Genomic DNA, 20,532 nt, shown 5'->3' with positions numbered 1-20,532 from the left:
TGATTTGGGTTCAAAGGGACCTTAAAGATCATCTCCCTGCCATGGGGACACCTTCCACTAAACCAAGCTGCTCAAAGCCTCTTCCAACCTGACCTTGAACTTTTTCAAGGTTGGGGCATCCACATCTTCTCTGGAAAACCTGTTCCAGTACCTCACCACCTTCACAGTAAAGAATATCTTCCTTAAATGTAATCTGTACCTACCCTCATTCAGTTTGAAGCCATTCCTCATTTTCCTATCATTACATTCCCTTCTAAAAAGTCCCTCTCTGCCTTTCTTGGAAGACTTCTTTAGGTACAAATAGGCTGCTATAAGGTCTTTACGAAAGCCTTCCTTAAATTCTTTCAAAATTGCTCCTTTTTTTCTCACAAGCAGAAGTATGTGAGGAGTGTGAGCATCTAGTCTGATATAAGTAGTAAAGAAAATAGATCCTGCAGTATTTTGTTTGTTTCTTCTTGCAGTGGCTGTTCAGAAGCTGATCAAAGTAACTTTACAGTAAAGAAGTGTGTGGTAATTTTCTATTATTAAAAGCGTTCTTCTAAAGAAAAATATTTAGAGCTGTGTAAGAGGTAAACCAAGGTGGTTTTCTTTTTTTGTTTGTTTGGAGTTTTTTTGTTTTGTTTTGTTGGTTTTTTTTCCTTTTTGTTTTCTGGGCTTTTTTCAGTTATCAAATGGTTTGTGCTTAAATATTAGAACTTGGACCCTTTTTATGAGCGATCCACATATATGTGTGAAGCCAAAAGGTATTGCCTTATGCTGCTCTTAGCACTTACATTCACAGTGAATGTCTTCCAGTTGCTGACATTCAGCAGATGGTGGAATCTTTATTTCCACCTTTATTCCTTTATCTGAAGAAAAAAAGTAATCGAAGTTTATTAAACTCCCTTTGAAGGTGTGATACCCAAGACTCATTTTCATGAAGGTGCTCCCTGAATTTTAAATATTAAAGTTCAATTTAAGTAGTATCCTTCCCCTTCTGATGTTTGGATTTAGATTAAAATGGTTACAAAGCTTGTCTAACAGCTTGTCAAATGTTCACACTGTAGAAGTAGGGGAATATTGTCACATTACATCTAGTTTTCTGGTTTTGCCTGCCAGCCTGTGACAAGGTCAAATCACAGCACAAAGATCTGAGTTACTGTTAGAAACAAGATATAATAAATTTCTCAATAAAGTTGCCTGAATTTAAATCAAATGGAAAAAATAGATTTTTTTTCATAGTTCTGGCAAAGTAGATAATGGTTATTGCATTGTCCCATCACTGGAGCCAAATTCTGAGAGATGCCCTGCACTTAGTATTCCAAGATAATTTAATGTGTTTTGAAATATTTTCAGATGTTTTTCAGATATTTTTCTACTTTCCTATGGATGTATTTGCTGGTCAATAAATTTTATCTAATTACTGAATGTGAAGATATAATTTCTTGTGGTGGGATTTAAATTATACAGTTCCACAGCTATTGTCACTAATAATTTCTATAAGCATGCCTTCAGTGCTGCAGATAAAACACAAACATTGGACTGTTTCTTCTTTTTTCTTTCTGTTTGCTTTTTTCTCTGGGCTTCTGAGCACTTATTTTCATTTTGGAAAGGTATTGTGTTGGTACACCTGGTGAGTTTTCACTGGCTGCTCCCTTCATGTGTATAAATGCAATTGCATTGCCAGCTCAGAATTGAGCTTCAGAAAAAAAAGTGCAAAGCTGGAGGTGGGGAGAAGTACCCAGAATGCCAAAGGTGCAGGTGGGTTTTTGAAGGAATTTCAAAATGGACTGATTTATTTCAGGTCTTGGTTTTGAGACATTTAGAGGGAGTAACAGAACTGACCTATTAGATTAGTTATTTATAACATCTTCAAACTGTATTTTCCCACGTGTGAATTTTTTGCTGTCTCATTATAAGAATTTGCTTTACAGTATGCTTGTTTTTTACTGTGGCTCCTGTATTCCTTTTTTATTTTTTTGTTCACCAGTCAGCCTTTCTGGATTCAGGAACTTGTCCTGAAGTCCTTGACAGAGTTTAATATCATCAGAATACTTGGGTTTTTTTTGGTTCCTTGTTAGAGAACTATTGACAGCAGACAAGATGATAGATGTGTACACATACAGGTAGTAGATCTGTGTAAGATTTGTCTCTTTAGACACTGGGTTAAAGACAAACACCCAATCAGAGATTGCAATTCTCTAGTGGTTGTTCTTAACCCCAGAGAAATAACCAGCTGGCTGACAGTTCAGTTTTCACACAGACACACAGTTTGTGTGTTTGTACACAAAACACACTAAATTCTGATCTTTGCATGGGCAAATTTGAGTAATGGGATGTGTGTTGGTTTGGCTGCATCAAGGGATAAATGAGTGAATTTTTTAAAATTCTACCTGCTGGAATACAGCCTTGGTCCTATAAGCTCAGCCCGTAAGAAGACAACTTACTTTCATGGGAATATTCATTAGGGACATTTTCTCCCTCTCTCTCTCTTCCCCCCCTCCTCTCTCTCCATAGAGAACTCAACAAAGAATGGTTTGGCATTAAAAGTAGGCTGCTTGTGAATCTGACACCTGAATAATGATTCTGAAGTGTTATTTTTATGCAAATATGGCTATTATGATGAGGATGAATATACAAATTAATGACGCTTGATATAGGAATAAGAATTAGTTAATCCAGCAAAAGCTGTAAATGGTATTTTTAATCTTTCAAAGGAACTGCAGGTAATTTTTCTTATTGTTTTCTCTATCTTAATTTCTCACGCATCTTCAAACTCTTTAGAGAACAATTTGGCTCTTAATGTCCAGTTGAGGAAGCACAGAATAAACAATTCAGTAAAATCCAAGTGTCTTACAGTCTATATAAACAAACTAAAATTGTGATTGCAATAAATTGTGGTACATCAGTCAGCTCCATATCTAATCTTGTAGCTTTTAACAGTAGTTGCTTGTGATAAAACTTACTGTCTGTGGCCTAAGCCAAACTGGAAGAATTCATTAATCAATTTCTTCAATACAGATTCCTCAGTGTGAGCCTTCTGTTCTTTGCAGGTTTTAAAGGGTTCCCTTGAAAAGTATACAAAATTTATCTACCAGTAGAGTTAGTGAGAATGTTGCTTTCAACAACTGAGGGAATAAAACTGAGAGCATCTGTCCTGGTTTCAGATAGGGTACAGTTAGTTTCTTTCAATAGCTGTTTCAGTGTTGTGTTTTGGATTTTGAATGAGAATGGTGGTGATAACACACTGATGTTTTGGTTTTTTTGCTGTCTTTATCCTAAGTCAAGGACTTTTTTTCCTTGTGTCATACTGTGCCAATGAGGAGGTATGCCAATCAAAAAGCAAACTGTAAGGGAGCATAGCTGGGACAGGTAAACTGAGCTGACCAAAGGGATATTCCACTCCACAGAACATCATGTCCTATAAAATGTACAGTGTATAAACTAGGGGGAGTTACCTGGGAGGGTGGCCAGTCTGAGTTCAGGAAGGTGGGTCTAGCATCAGCCAGTGGGTGGTGAGAATTGCTTTTTCACCACTTGGGTTTTTTTTTCTCCTTGTTGTCATTATTAATATTATTTCATGACTTTTATTGTGTTGTAGTTTGTTTTCAATTTTTAAACTCTTCTTATCTTGACATACAAGCTTTACTTTGATTCTCCTCCCCATTCAACCAGGATAGGGTTGATAAGAGGGGAGTTTGAGCAAGTGACTGCAGTGTTTTGTCTCCAGCTGAGCTTAAAACCATGACAGCATCTGAAATTCCTTCCTTAAATTCTACTTTATAGATTTCTGATCGTTCTAGGTTTTTTTTCTTTCAATTTCAAAAGACTCTAAGAAGATAAATAAATGTACTTACCCCAGTGTTAAATTTTCAGTGATTTCTTCTGGAGGCTGCTGTTTATTTGAGACTCTTGTAAAGGTAAAATCCTTGAGAGATACATATGAATGGCAATAGCAATGGTGAGCTGTTCTTGAAATATTGGTTGTTACAGCAATGGGCTAGTCCAGCTGTCTCTCATTTAATCCACATTTTCTGGGCTGCCCAAAACCGAGGATGATAACTATTAAGTACTCTTTCTGGAACTACCAAATCAGTACTTAAAATATATTTGCCTTGAATTAGTTACAAGGGTTGGATGATGTAGCAATTAGTTAACTTCTCTTTTATTGAAGCAAACTTTGTGGTGAACTAGTTAACTGTGTAACATACCATTCATACACTCTTTATGATGCATTTTCATTCATGTTCTGACAAGGATTTGTGATGGAACAGATTTTATTTAGTTCTCCCTTTCCTACTTAGTGAAAATATGAATTATTTTGAATGTTAAAATACAATTTTTGCATGGTAAGTGTACCTTGTGTTAGCTGTTTGGAATAGGGGATAATGATGACAGACACTCATGACGTTTTAGCAAATATTGGTACTTTCAGCCCAACTTTAAAGTATGTCTCTGATTCAAAAACTGGATATTCCAAAATATCCCTGTTTTTCTTAAAAGATTAGGTATGTGTGCATGTGCATGCATGTTTTGTGCTAAGAGCTCTATCTGTTTCTTCGATGCTGCTTTTTTCTTCAGCTATAGATAAGGGATGTTTAAATATAATGCTAATTTGAAAAAATGGTTAGATATTGAAGTTAGAAATTTTATTAAATATATTCATAGTGTCCCTTTGTTTAATGCCTGTTTTCATATCTGAATCAGTATGATAAGATTTATCACAGTGGAAAAACGTCAACTGTTTTTATTTGAGTGGGTTCAAAATTACCTTTGCTACAATGGCTCTGTAGAGGTCAAATTGTAGCACAATGACACACAACACATGTCATTTCCCAAAGTTCTTGTTGAGAGGCTTGATGTCAGGCAGTTGTGGTTACTTGAATACTTTTCCTAGGTGGACCACTATGCTGCCAGGAAAACACTACCTTTTCTTGTTTCTAAGTATATCACACATGTATTTCCAGTAGATATGAGGAATACTGGGTAAAAACCTGACTAATCACATTTGAGAACAGTGGGTTAAAACCGATATAGATGCTAAGCTGAGTGGGAGAAGGGAAAGGCAGTGCTTCCATGGAAAGATGTGAGAAAAATCTGGTTTGCATCTAGTGGAATAAAGATGGAGAAAATGTATGCTGAGTATACTGAATCGGTCAGTGCACCAACTACTGAGAAAGAAAAATTCCTTAGGCAAAATTACAAACCTTAGGAGAAAAATAGATATAAATTAAGCATTATTACATTTTTAAGCTGAAAACTGGAGGAAAAATGTGGTGTTAAAGCAAAAATAATAATTGTGGAAAAGTGAATTAGGAATGAACATCCAACATGATTCCTAAAATTTCATTGGAATGGACTCTGGTATGCCTTTCCATTCTGACTGCAAATATCAGCTTTGCCAAACTGCTCTTCTTGTGTCTTTCCTGAACTTTACTGAACATACAGAATTCAACAGAACTCATACAGAAAATAACAAATAGTGTACTGGGCTCTCTGGAGGCTCTGCAAATATTAGTGTGAACAGAATCCCAATGATATACACAATTCCAGTAGTAAATTGCTTATATCTTGCTTTGTATCAACTTAGTTATGACACCTAGAAACACATTTAGCAATAAATTACAAATAGCATGAAAAAAAATCACTACAAAGGAGTAAAATGTCATGGAAAGAATACTCAGCTGAATGAATGGATAAGCAAAAAATTTTGCTGGTGAGCGAAAGATTTTGATAATGAAGTCACAAACAAAGTTTTAAAAGAGACCTATTCCATTGCTTAGGCAGTGGTTAATTGGTTTTTCTCAAAGCAACAAATTTACAGCCTGGATTTATTGGAGTATCGATGTGGCTTCCTGCAAAGGAAGTTTGTCTTAGGTGAGATAAATGACATAGACAAAAAATGGGCTCTTTCTAAATGTAGTGTTCCAGTAATTTAAAAATGATTGTGTATTTTGCCAAGTGGGAACAGGCAGAAGCAGGGACTGTGGTGAGGCTTATTGATTGCTGCAGGAGTGAGTACTTCCTAAACAATTGTATCAATGAAAAAAACACAAATCAATCAAACATTGAGAACTTGTAAAGAAAAATACCATTTCTTATTCAAAATATTAGCAAGTTCTGTCAGCTTGAAAAATGGCACCTGCACATGCAGGTGTTGATTTTCAAGCTGAGCATTTGTTGTAATATGGCTCTTTCTGATTATTGTACTACATAGCAGTGATATTGACGGAGTACTGAACAGTTAAGTAATATTAATTGCTTTCTGTCACAAGTCCTTTCATTTACCTCCTTAAAGGCATAAAAAAGCCAAAAGTAAAAACTAAGTCTTCCCCCATGTTTTACAGTGATTTTCACTTCGGTTTTTCTTTTTAAATATTTAGTTTTGATGCGGTCTACTAATTGCAACCATTTACTTTACGCTGGGAGATTAGATGACCTGAAACCATTGATCAGCTGAGAACATGATTTTGTTTCAAAGTCAAACTATTCCCTTTTGGGTTTCATAGTCTTCTGTTATCTTAGACTCCTGTTCTTCCCTTTGGGTTTTGTCTTCTGTCTTCTTTTAATTTTTTTTTCTCCTGACTCTGGACTGGTGGGTTTTAGTGCTTGGAGTTTGGTTTGTTTTTTCTTCTGAGTGTTATGCATAGCTTTCTATTTCAATTCAATACTTTTGAAATCCATCCACTCTGGTTTTAATTTCATCTTTTATAAGCTTCCTGATACCTTCTCTTTGACTCCTGATATCTCCTGGTAGCATCTCTTTTTTTTTACCAATTCATGATATCCTAACAAGGTTGAGTGTGTTTTTACAAGTGAATAGCTTTATCCAGTGAAAAAAAGCAGTTTTAATCAATACAAAACTTTGGAGACTGTTGCAAAATTGGATTAATACTTTATGACCTTTAATTTAAAAAATATTAATTAATTAATTAATTTGAAAAGTAGTTCCACAATAAAATTCGTTGAAATATACCCAAATTATTTCTGTGGATTCATTGGGGACGTAGCAGCATGTACAAAAACAGTTGGAGGACCTACCTGATCCTAGTCACTGAATCTACTAATTCTTCCAGGTCTAAGAAGATGGACAAAAATTAAGAAAGAGAACTTTGAATGGATTTTCCTTGTTCTTTACTGCTGAAGCAGTAAAGCGCATTAATAATTATATTCTTATACTTTGGGATATAACATGAGAATGGTCACCTGTGAGGCCAGGAGCATCCGAGTTCCAGACCCTATTGGAACATTGTTTAGATAGATGCCATAAAATAAAACTTTTTAAAATGGAGACAAGTGCACCAGAATAGATGACATTTCAAAGTTTTGGGGAAAGCTGTGAAGGCTCATAGTGGGAATTTGTAGCCTGGTCTCCAGAGGAATCGCTAAGCATATGTTCATATAGTAGAGAGAACATTGTAACTCTCCTCTCTGGAATTTTTAGATGGGTCTCTTGGGTGTGCAGGTGTCTCTCTTTGTGTATCACCTACACTCCACTTCAACCAAAAAACTTGAAAACGTGATGAAATAATTTTTCTCTAAACTTATAGAAACTTATGGTTTCAAATGCAAAGTATTATGTCAAATCTTACTTTTGGCTGTGCCTGAAATACATTTTCAGTGCTTTGGCCATTAAATAATAAAAATCAGTCACCCTTTGAGCACAATCCAGACCCAAAGATCAGACCTGTCATCATCTTTGTCAAATTCTTCAGGTGATTATGTCAGCAGGAGCTCTGTTGCCTTCATTAGAGCTTTAGTCATATATTATATCAAACTCAGGTGTCTGGAAAGAAAATTCATCTCCTTTAACAACAGAGCTTGGCTGGAAATTGGCTTTTAAATCTCTACCTGCATCTCATCTCTTGGCTGAGAGATCCCAGTGTGCATGCAGTAAATATAACAAGATAATTTGTTTAGTGGCTAATTTCTTATTTTTCAGAGGGAACAACTTTGGAAAGCTTGTTGTTATTGCTATTAAGCTAAGCTACAATATTCTCCTGTCTTCTATTGTAAATATAAAAAACCACTTTCTATAAAAACATATTCATGATTCTTAAATCCACTTTTTTCTATTTAAAAAAATATTCACAGAACTTGGAGGAGAATGGATTTTCTTAGCTAGGTTGGTGATGGCATAAGCCATAAACTAGCAAGCAGTGTTCACGGGTCAGTGAATACTTCGTGACTGGAGATATATGAAAGTCTGCTGAGAGAGCACATCTCACCCTACTCTCATTCTAACATCATTCAGTTGTTTTTGAGAGGTGAGAGATTTCTATTTGCCATATCATCCTTTTTTATTATTTTTAACACCCGCTTTCTGAACACGCTTTTTTCACCTCACCCTGTGTCCTTGTTCTTTTCTATTTGCCTGAAGAGGTGACTATGTGGAAGGAAAGATACAAAAACATGATAGTGACAGTATATTGATACAGACAGTAGTTTAGATAATGAGATGCTCTCACTGTCTTCTGCTCCTCTCTCCTGTGTGCTTTAATAAGAGTGCATTATACAAAAAACCCATGTTACCTAGAATATGAGGTGAAATAAGCCTCTCTCCCTCAGTAAAGATCAGGGAATATCTCACTGCCAGTCCTGTGACATGGAGACCTTTGTTTATTCAGTCAGGTAGGTTGAAATAACTGCCTGTATTCTGATATATTTAATTTGGTTACCAGAATGTCTGATCATATTTGGATCCATTTATGTCTCATGGGATCTGCCTAGTTTACACTCCAGATGCTTGATTTTTCTGGCCAAAAACCAATCAGAATTGTAGCTGGTTTTGTTTTCTTTTTTAACATTTAAACAACTACAGAAAATGCCTTTTTTCTTCTCTGTTGTGCTTTAATATATTCCTGAACCATATAGAAATATGTTAATTATCTTTATGAAAGTAAAAGTTCCCAGTCTTCTCAAAAGAAAAATGCAGAATTGTTGGCATTATTAGTATAATCATTGACTTTTATTTAGACATTTGTAAATCACAAAAGCAATGAGAAATCCACATTTATTACTTAGCCTCAGATGAGCAAAGTGCTAAACACTCACCCTTTTCATTGTTAATTGTAAAAATTTTGTGTTCTTATCAATTCTTTTAGTGAAGAAACAAGGAAGGCGGACTTTGTGGTGGGTGGGTGATACCAAATCTGAATCAGATGTGGCTCTCCCAGTACCATTAATTGGGTGGACTCTGCTTTACACAAGAAGAACCATGATAAGTGTCCCATTTAGCAGTCCTTGTAAAGTGAAGTACGTTAGTAAATATTTCTAAGTTGATTATACATCATCATGCACATGAGCAATTATTTGATAGAATGGACTGTGCTCATTGTCAGCTAGGTCCATACATGCAGGAATGATACAGAATTTTTAGCCTTAGGGCTTATTTTTAATTCTGAAGAGTTTAGTCTCTAAATAAAATGTATCTGAAATAATATATAGATTCTTTTTTGATATTCTGAATGGCACTATCATCTTCTAATCAATGTCCCTGATAATATCTGATTCTACATAAACTAACTTAAAAATGGCTCAAACAGTTGATTTTTCTTCGTATAACTGACAGTTTCTGAAGAAATATCTGTTGCCATGTTGCTAAGTTTCCCTTTTCAATTATTTTTGTTCAGTCTCCATTCACAGACAGGGATTGTCAAATTAGAGAACAGAGAAGTAGCATACAAAATAATTAGCAAGATGATACATGCAAGTATTGCAAGTTCCATGTTCACCCTCAATTCCTTCCAATCCTTGCCTTTTTTTCCCCCTTCAGTGAGGGTTTCATTAAGCAAGTGGAATTTCCATCCATTCTCCCTGTTTTTAAGAGGGTTTTGGAGCAAAACTCCATGTAAGAACCAATTGCTATTTCTTAGAAAGGACACCTGAACTGACACAAGGAATATGAGTGTCCCATTTGAAATATCCCAGACTGATATAGTTCAACACCTGAAATAGAGCATTTGAGAGCTACTCTTCTACATTCTGTTCTGCATTTTAAGTATTTTGCTTTCATGTTTACAGATGATAATACCATTCATATGCAGTCAGCTCACATTCTGGAGAATATTTTGTGAGCTAATTTGGTTTAGGTAAAATATCTAGGCAAGATCCAAGTAATAAAAGATCTGAAATGAAGGATTTCTGCTGACTTTGGCCAAATCCACGAATTTCTTATGACTACAAATTTGTCTGATTCTTTTTTTCCATAGATTTTTAATGTAGCAAAAGTACTTGGAACACTGTGAAATTTTCTGTGAAGTTAAAGTTTGTAATTTTTCGTTTTTCACTTGACACTTCATTGAAATCCATGTTTTTATATGAAATTCAGCTGGATTGTCATAAATATTTGAATTCAAGTAAGGTATAAAGTGCTTGCTTAAAAAGGCTGCATTTTCGTGGGGAGGAGCAGCAGGAGGAGGTGCCCACTACTTTCTGTGCCAATTGCTCTGAGTTGCAGGAAGAGGAAAGGCTTCCTTCCTTTGTGAGAGGGGATGGGGAAACAAGAAAGAAGGCGTATTTAGAGTTACTTATGAAGCACTTAGCAAGGGAAATTGGAACGTGATATTTTTGACTAATTATCAAAAGCTCAATGTTTTGTAGAGATGGAGCACTTCAGCTAGAGAAGTAACTATTTGGAAAGGATACAGCCTACAGCAAATTTTTGCAAGTTCCTTCTAAGTGTTTTCTCATACAGAAGTGGGAGAAAGTCTCCAAGCCTTTCTGTAATTGGCTCACAACTGATTTTATTCTTACCTTTCCAAGTAGTCCATTTGAATCTATTTTTAGAAAAGGCAACTAGAAAAACATGAAGTAAATATGTAAACCCACAGAATATGAACTTAAAAAAGACAACTTTAACAAATTAAAAGGAAAAAAATAATCATCTGAGAAGAAAGCACATGAGTATATGGAATTCAGAGTAGCTGAGACTGCCCTAAAGCATATTAATGATGCTGATTTAAACTCTTGCACTCCAGAGTAAAGAAAAGGTAATGCACAGGAAGGGAAACTAGGTAAAATTATAAACGACATGCATGAAGTAGGAACACAGCAACAAAGCCTCAAAGACAGGCACAAATGTAAACCTGGCTATCAGGGAAATTAGTTTTATAGAGCCTCGTTGCTAACTGGGTGTGATACATTTAGTTTCACAGTGGCCTTTCATAGGACTGGTGCTGTTTAATACTTTCATTTGCAAGTTGGGTGTTTGAAAGGAGAGCCTGTTTGTTATTGCACAGATTATGCCTCTCAGAATGAAGAATGCTGGAAGAGAGCATTAGAATTCAAGGTGACATTGGCAATTTACGGAAATGTCCTAAAAATATGGTGAAATCCATTAAGGTTAGCACAAAATTTCCTGGTAAACAGGACTAATCAATTGTATAAATGCAGGATAGCTAGGTAGCAGCTCTGCCAAAGTGGATGCATCAGAGCTGAACTGTGGGTTAGGTGTTGCAGAAAGAGAAAGGAAAAAGCAATATTGTATTGGAATGAGATAATAAGACTTTCAATTTCAGATATGTGAATCCATCCACCCTCTGCTAAAGCTACAGCTGAAGAACTGCTTTCAGTTTCAGGTATTGCTGCACAAGGAAGGCATCTCGGGTTATCGAATTAAAGACTCATCACCACACATGAGTACAAAGAAGCACAGAAACATGACAACAGGCAAGGGAACTCCAGTAACCCTGATAGAGTCATGAATTTCTGCCTGACTCTTCCCAGGTCTGTCACAAAGAAACCATGAGCTGTTGTCCCAGCATGGAATGCATCATGATGAGTCCATGGAACAAGTTCTTCTGAGTACCTTTTTGGACTCTAGGGAGCTGCTGCTTAGGACATATGGGCCTTATTATGAGGCGTAAGGGGCAGGGCATCTTAACATTGAATATGTCTTACTGAGGAATGTTTAAATAAAGAACCAAATGAAGGAATCTTTGAGGTCTGGGGAAGAAGAAGCTTGGGAAAATTGAGAGGATAATAAAATGAGACTGTTGAATGTAAAAAAGTTGCTGACAAGTGTGTTTGCCTAGCTGCATGCTGAGCCTGATCAGTGCACTCTGAGCTGTCTTCCTGTCCTTCCTCTGTTTTTAAATATTTTCCAGGGAACCAAAAGCTGTCTATTTTCAGTGCACTTCTCTCTATGGAGCTCAAAGTGCTGGAGAGTTAAACTGGATCATTAAGGGCCTGTGTGGTTTTGGAGCCCGTAGCTGAAGAAACCCAAATATGTCCACACTGTGTGGATGTCCAGGACAGTGTATAATTACCAGTGAACACCAAACTGGATTTGTCAATGAGTAAGATGAAGCTTGAGAGTCACAGGCTGGATTTGCCATGAGTCTTGAGAAACTCCAATGGTCTGTACCTTAGTATGTAAGAGTACAAAGGAGAGGGAAATAATCTCGGTGCAGATTCAAGTACTTGCAGTAAAGTAGTTTTAGTTTAAATATCACTACCTGCTGGATAGGAAAGCCAAAACTCATTGGCTTTGCATAGGTAAGCTATAGAACTTCTGTCTGCAAAGTTTCTTTAAGAGTAGGTCCTACAGTCTTCAGTGAAGACTGTTGTTGTTGATCCTGCCTTTAGTGTGGGAGTAGTTATGGTTTCCTTAGTGCTTTCATGCTTTAACCTTATTTATTATATATTTTTTTCTGTTTTGATTTGAAGCTGGAGCTATCATGTTTTATGATACTGGATGTGTACCTGGTGATAGGAACTTGAAGGATTTGTCCTGATCAGCCTCTAATATCCTGCAGCAAATTGATGAATTCCAAATCCTCTGCAGGTGAAAGTTTCAGCCACAGACCCAAGATTTTAGAAATTTTTGGGGTTAAAGTGGTTTCTGGCAATGTACGGGAGTATGAGCTTTTTGTATAAAAAGCTAACAAGTCAGGGCCTGAACACAGCTTTTGAAGCTGACTAGCCTTTTTCGTTGACACAGCATTTTTCTATGTAAATATAATTCTTGTTTTGCCACTTTTCTGAATCTCTTTCCTTGGACCAACATTTATGTCTTTGCAAAGTGCCCTTATTCTGTGTGAATTGGCTTGAAGCACTAGACAGTTGCTTCTTGCTCATTGATGACAGATATGAAGGCTGAAGGCTATCAAGGCAGGATTCTTCCAACATCATTGGTACTTATCTGTCTCATCTGAGTAGCTGTGCTAGTGGTTCGTGGTGCCCTGCTATATGAAGTGGTAATTATTTATTGATTTGTTTCACTGCAGAAAGCCCTCCACGTTTATTCTGAGAGATGAAAAAGGAATCTTTAAACCACAGTGTCAGAGAAAGTATCTGAATGATAACTCCAGGACAAGCCACAGCAGATGGGCCCTACATCTGGCACTCCACCCAGGCTGAGGCAGCAGGATACTTTGAAGTTCCCTCAGTGGACTCCTTTAGAGTGGGGGGAGAAAAGATAGCTCTTGTTCTCATGGGAAAGAATTAGCTGTGAAGCTTTAGCAGGATGCAGGTGAGCAAGTGAGGCGAGTGCCATCTGAATGAGAAACAATGAACAGAGCTGATGTTTGATGATGGTAGGTAGTCCTGTGGGAAGAATGCAGCCCCAGAAGCACAGCTGGTCAGAGCTGCAGTAAGGGGAAGCAGATGTGGGGAGGAAAGGGAGGAGTTGCTTAGCCTGCTGTTGGTTGCTGTAGTAGCTCATTAGGACACTGTTAATGTGGGAACTGCCCTCTGGAGGGTAGTTTCTCCTACCATGAAGTTTTGCTAATGCTGTCAGTCTGGAAAATATTTGGTAGTGACTGACCTTGGGCTGCACCTGAACGCTTTACAGAGTTTTCTTCTTCCATGTCTGCTGGACACCTTCATCAGGGCAGTCATCATTCCCATTTTCCTTCTGCAATGGGCCTGAATATAATTCCTCCTGGAGATGGAGCCACTTCTGGTTTGGTAAATGGGCACAGGATCCAGAATCACTGGTACATGTGAATGAATGGTCCCTGCTGCAGCCCACACTGGACAAAGGAGCTGTAGGAAATGCAAAGCTTAGATAAGGAGAGACAGGAGGCACCTAAACTGTTACATGCTGGAAAGAACAGAAACTAATTCCACATATGATCTGTGATTTTATGTCCAATCCCCACTGAGCACATCTGAAGAGGAAAAAAACATGGTCACGTGTAGCCTAAGGCAGTGACATTGTCTGCAAAGGACACAAGAATGGAGGCTTTATGTATGTCCCCACTTTCTTGAGATATGTTTCCTCTCTGTCATAACTAAAATTATGACAAAAGACACCTTACTGTACTTTTCAGTTTTGGGTGTATCATATCTCTGTGCTGCTTTGAGAACATGGCCTTGTTGGAACACTTGGAAGGTGGGCCAGGAAACATGGGAGGTTGAATTCTCATCATAGTCTAAAACAACTACAAGTAGGAGGCAGCGTCTTTTGCTGAGAAGACATTATACATGCATTTCTTAAAAGAACTATGGATATTAGATTATCGCTACCCTGTTCCATAGGAGCAGCTTGTCAGTTTCTGCCCTCTCACACCACTTCCTCTTCACAGGTCAAGTGACATAGCTGTGGCACACTGAGGATTCAAATGTGGTCAGTGAAGTAGATATGGATATCATTAAAGTAATAATATTTTGTGGTTTTTAGGGAGAAATCTGAGGCAGAGTGAAACTCTTCCAACAGCACCACTGTACTGAGAAAGCAACACACTAAAGAAGTCCCTGGCACAAACCTCACTGAGTGTTTCACAAGAGTCCTCAGAGGAAGGACTGCTACTTGATGTCAGTGAACTTACCAAGTACCTGTGGCTTGTTCAGTAAGGAACAAGGAGGCAGAGGAAGAGGCTTTGCTGTTAGCCTTTGCTCATGATCAGCCAAGATATTATGGATTTTTTTGAGTGTGGCTATTATTGTAAGTGCTGCAGCAGTACAAAGCAAAAGACCTCTAGTACAGAATGTAGTACTTGTTCTACCTCTGGGATGAGATTTTTTACTGCTGCTGAAGTGTAGGAAATAGTGAATGAATAATAAAAGACACTAAAGTGTGTGGTCAGGGATTGAGATTCAGTTGGTCAATCCTTCTTTGTTAATGTGCACTGGAAAAGATTCTTCTCCCAGAAATGCACTAGGAGGGCTTTCACGTGTTTCTTGCCCATTAAACAGTCTGGTCTTTCTATCCTGACTTAATGCAATTTTATATGGGATCTGCATCTTTACTGATGCCAGACAGGTACTTTAGCAGATGCCTACTTTTTTATGTGACAGTGTTTAGATTTTTACTTAGAGGAGCATCTTAGTAAAGTGCTTACTGAAGAGCTCTCCTGTTACTGCAATGTCTTTGGGAAAGGGAAGTCACCAAAATTCTTAATGAATTGCATGAAAATCCAAGGCAGAATCCAATTTACGTCTCTCTCTCAGTTTTCCTGTGATTTAAGTTGAATAATAATTTTTTAACCTAAATATTTATAAAAATGGGGTTTAGGTAAAAGGTACTTACAGTACAGACTCTTCAAGGCTGTCGTGCATAGGCTCAGGGAGCACATACTGCTCAAGAAGTATATACATACCAACTTTTCTTTACCAAAACTGTAAATATATTCATACATTCAATGGCATAAAACTGGCATATCTAGCTCAAAGTGCAGCGTGTGTTTCTATCAGATGAAAATGCTACACTGTATACCCTCACAGCAGCTTTATTGTTGCTGAGGTTCAGAGCTTGACAATTCAGCCTTTGCTCCAAAAGCTCTGAAGGTCAGCCTCATGGGAGAGAAGGCACCTGACAGAAACACAATGGCCTCCTTGGAAAGTGTGTGCGCTTTTGTTCTCTCACCAGAACAAAATAAATACATCTTCGCTGAGACTAGCAGTGCTAAGGGAAAGGGGAAGTTCTGATTTACACTTTTTTCCCTGAACTAGGTCTCTCTGGCAAAGCAGCATGCAGAAACTTCTCCTGCCATGACTTGCACTGCAGTTACTTTGTGGGGAGAGCAGATGAGTTCAGCACACAGGTCAGCTCATACCTGTGCTCAGGAGCAGATCTCCATCCTCAGGTAACACCCATTCCGAGTGGTCTGACAGTGCTGCTCTCAGCACTGCTTTGTTTGTTGGCATGCATACTGGGAACAATAGCAGACTGTTGGGATTTAAAAATGTTTATTTGCTGCCTTGCAATGTCTCAACCTGTCAAGTTATATACAGACAACATTAAAGACTGTCATATAGTGTGTGACATGACAACAACATCATAGCATCAATAGAATTCCTCTTGACAAGACACAAATGGATGGGTCAAACAAGGATAGGGTCTCTTTCTCTTTCTCTTTCTCTTTCTCTTTCTCTCTCTCTTTCTCTCTCTCTCTCTCTCTCTCTCTCTCTCTTTCCCTTTCTCTTCTCTTCTCTTCTCTTCTCTTCTCTTCTCTTCTCTTCTCTTCTCTTCTCTTCTCTTCTCTTCTCTTCTCTTCTCTTCTCTCTCTTCTCTCTTCTCTTCTTCTCTTCTCTTCTCTTCTCTTCTCTTCTCTTCTCTTCTCTTCTCTTCTCTTCTCTTCTCTTCTCTTCTCTTCTCTTCTCTTCTCTTCTCTTCTCTTCCTTTCTTCTCTTCCTGTTAAAGTTGTCCTGATTCTAGGAAAAACTGCTTCTGGATTAAAATAAAAGAAAATAAAGGAGCAGATCTGGAAGTGTGATAATACTTTGGAGTATGAAAAAGATTTTTCTTTTTGTTTTAATAAGTAATGTTAACTAATTTATTAAGTGTATTTTTCACAAAGTCTTAGTAGAATATGTGTATTTTATGTATGCTATCAGTCTCCTTTACCAAAATGAGTCTATTTCTGTCCTGAAGAAGGTGCCTTGAGGTGGGCCAAATTTTATTCTGCGCTGAAATACCCTTGTCATTGTAGCTTCAGAAAAATAAATGCTGTTAGATCACCTAATTCCAATGAAAATTTGGTATGCTTTTGGTCTGTTACCATAGGATAATGCATCTCCCAAGTTACTAGGATGGTTGATGGTCTCAATGGAAAAGACAATGCCTGATTTACACTTTAATCTATGAAAAATGCCTGTCTGGGGAACTTGCATCAATTTAGGACAGCAGGGCGCAGAAGCCTCTCCTGGTGTGGCTTGTACTGCCATCTGATTACTTATTACACTGAAATCCCTGTAAGTTCTCCATAAAATAGTATTCAATTAGACTTTATGAAAAAAAAATAAAGCAAGTTAAATAACACTGGAAATTCCTAGAGCTTTCTGTTCATTATGCATGAAGTTGTCAGTTGTTTTTAATCCCAAGGATTCTGCATCTTGTTGAGTCATATTATTTAATGCATGTTATAGTTCTAGAGTGCTTATAATTGTCTGAGTAGTCTTTATGATTGCATTTTATAACTTCATTTATGTGTAGAACTGCTTTAATTCTTACTGTCTATCATGAAATCTGAGCTAGGAATTGCTGAATAAAATCCTCATGCAAAAGAAGAATGAATATCTCAAATAAAACCAGATAATTAACTTTTCTGCTTTTACGATCCTTTTTATTTGTAGTCGTTCAGAAGAGTGACATTTTTCTTTTTTCCAAGCAATATTTCTGAAAATCAAAATTTTGCCACTAGTTGTAAATATATTTCAGTGAGCACATTAACATCAGAAATGCTGTGGAGGCTTCTCATAAGTAGTCATGCAGTATTTTAGCATCAGCTCCCTTTTGAGCAGAAATTCACTGTTGAAAGGGCTTATTCTCAGGGATTTGAGGTTAAATGCAAGTTTTAGTTCTTTCATGGTTCATCAGTGTGCCAAGATATGGAAATGGGAACTTTGAAGAAGTATAACAGAAATATATAGATTACCCTACTGATGTTTTGTTTAGTACTGAAGTGGCTGAGCATAAAAGAAAACATTTATTACTTTGCAACGGAAAAAAAAAGAAATAATAATTGAAAGACCCACACGTCTTATTTATTATTATCCAAATAATTGAATTCATACAAACTTTCAAGAATCTTTTTCAGAATTTTTCATACTAATTTTTATATTTCAGTGATTCTCCCACCAGGAAAGTAGCTCATGCACTGAGCAGTAGCACAGCTGTGTTAGTTGGCAGGCCAGTTACAAAACCCAAGCAATGGCAAAGCACTGATTTTGCAAATAAACACAAAATAAATGTTGCATGAAAACTCAGGCATTAACATTCAGAAATAAAGTAATTTTCTAGTGAATCTCCTAGTTATTCCTTTTTGCTAGGAATTGTTTACATTTGCCAAGTATTTTCAGTAGTATTCTTTTTGCAGGAAACTGATCTGCAAATCTCTTCTTTTTTTTTTTTTTTGTTTGTTTTGTTTGCCTGTTTGTTTGTGGCTTTTTTTATAAAGCCTTCCCCCTCTTTCTCTCTTTTTTTTAATCCATCATGGTTTTATGAAGAGGGGGAAGACCTGGCAATTTGCCAACATCCATTTGAATATGAGCCAAAATCCACCAAAATCAGTGAGATTTGCATAAAATTTTGTAGGTACTGAATCATGTCTCTAATTCTGTGAAGAGTACCACAACATAAGCAAATAAATTTGCATTAGTACAAAAGATGCATCTCACATCTATTGATATATTTTCAGTAAATGTTCATCCCCTACAGTTCAAAACCTACAGTTCAACTGTGCAGCAGTAAAGTGTGACTATTGTATTCTCCTATCCAGCTAAAAGGAAAGTTTACATCTGTTTATTCAGAGAAAATAAAAAAATATTGCAGCTGCTTGTATTGTTTTATGGGTGAGACTGACTAGCTAGTATTTAAAGGCTAACATCTTGAAATAAAGTCAGATATTTTATTGAGTACTGAATGTTTCTAAAGACTTCAGAGGAAAAATCTCCTTTAATTGATATATCATAATTATGAAAGCTGCAGTGTATGAGGCTACCAAAAGGCAATTATGAAAAGTACAGTTTCAGCTTTATGTCACAACAAGATCTGTGAGAAGTGTATGGTCCTTACAGATACTGTCCTTTGGCCACTTCTTTAACTGGGATAGAAGATATTTTAAGGCTGTGATTGAACAATATCCCTCAGGAGCTGAATGCTGACTTTTATTAAGTGGTTATTTTAAAGCTAAATGTTAGCCTTAACATGTTGCTAAGTTTCCGTAAAGTTTAAGCAATGCAATTTCAAAACAAAAAATTCCTTAATCTCCAAATAAGGGCTGGGATGAGCAGTGACCTGGCTTTGAAGAAGGAGTTTCCATAATATTGTCGGTAAAGGAAATGCAATTCTCAATCATAAGTCTTCCAGTCCTGCATGCCCTCCGGTGAGAATAAATAATGCTAATAGTTTGTGTAATCACCTCTTGGTTTCTGTGTTAGAGAGGGCTGGACTTTTGTTCTTTGAACATATGGAGAGAAAAGATGAAAAGAGGAAATGGGAGAGAAAGGGAGGAGAAAAGCAATAAAGCTGTGGTTTTAGTGTTCGAGGTAACCAGAACTCAAAGAGGTGATTTTTGCTGCAAGGTTCTGACAACAGCTTCAGTAGCCACTGTTTCCCTTCAGATTCTCTGTTTTCTCTGTGCTTTCTGTTCCATAAGGAGAGAACTCCACTGAGGGTCAACTATTTTGGGATCAATTACTGAATACGTAGGAGAGAGGGAGAACTAATGACAGGGATGGAACAGATTAAGAAAGGTGAGATGAGTGAGCAGAGGAAAATATGAATTAGTTGTGAAAACTGGGAAAATTGAAAGGCTGTGAGAAAAAGCTTGGAATGGAGTGAGTGTTAATGGAGGGTAAGGGTGAAAACCTAAGCAATTAAAACAAGAACTGAGAAAAAGTGAGAAAAAGTGGAGGAAGAAGAGACTGATGATTAGAAATATCAACTTTTGAAAACCAAGAGTAATGAACAGAAAAAGAAGTAGGGAAAATCAGTAAAGAAATTTGAGTGAAATTAATGAAAGTTTAAAAAAAAAAGTTAAACTTTTTTTAATAACTGTCTTTTGAAGAGTAAAAATAGCAATGTGGTGTCCTTTATATGATGCATGAAGCCCTTCAAGATCATTATAGTGAAGGCTTAGAAGAAGATCTGGCCAAAATTAAAAGCATTCACACTCCATCTGTCATCATAAGAATATGAGAAGTGAATAAAGCTTTCCTATTTTTACAACATATGTTTCTGTGTAGGTATACTGACTTAATAGATGTAAAATGTAAATAACAATGATTTTTGACTTTGAGTGCATTATCTTCTACCTGATTAGTACTTAAGTTCTTGAAAATATGTAATTTGGGAAAATTAGGCTCAAATAGGGTGCTGTTGCTGATATGAATGAGAAACTTTCTATGTCATGATGAAAGATTCAGTGCTTCTGGGAAAATGAAAACTGAAATATGTTAATGGTAAATCTGACCAGACCACTTAATGGTATAATGGTAACTGACTTTATTATGTTTGAAAATAGTGTTATGATATTGCTGGGACCAGGGACTGCTTAGCCATGAAAAGATTTCCTGCCTTCAACATACCTTCAACATGAATTCCTGTTTTATGCTTCTTATGGCTAATTGCACAACCAATAAATAAATAATTAGACTAAATATAAA

The sequence above is a fragment of the Lichenostomus cassidix genome, chromosome 2, assembly GCF_008360975.1.
Source record: "Lichenostomus cassidix isolate B80296 chromosome 2, HeHo_3.0, whole genome shotgun sequence".
Taxonomy (NCBI): Eukaryota; Metazoa; Chordata; class Aves; order Passeriformes; family Meliphagidae; genus Lichenostomus; species Lichenostomus cassidix.
This window is presented reverse-complemented; position numbering follows the sequence as displayed.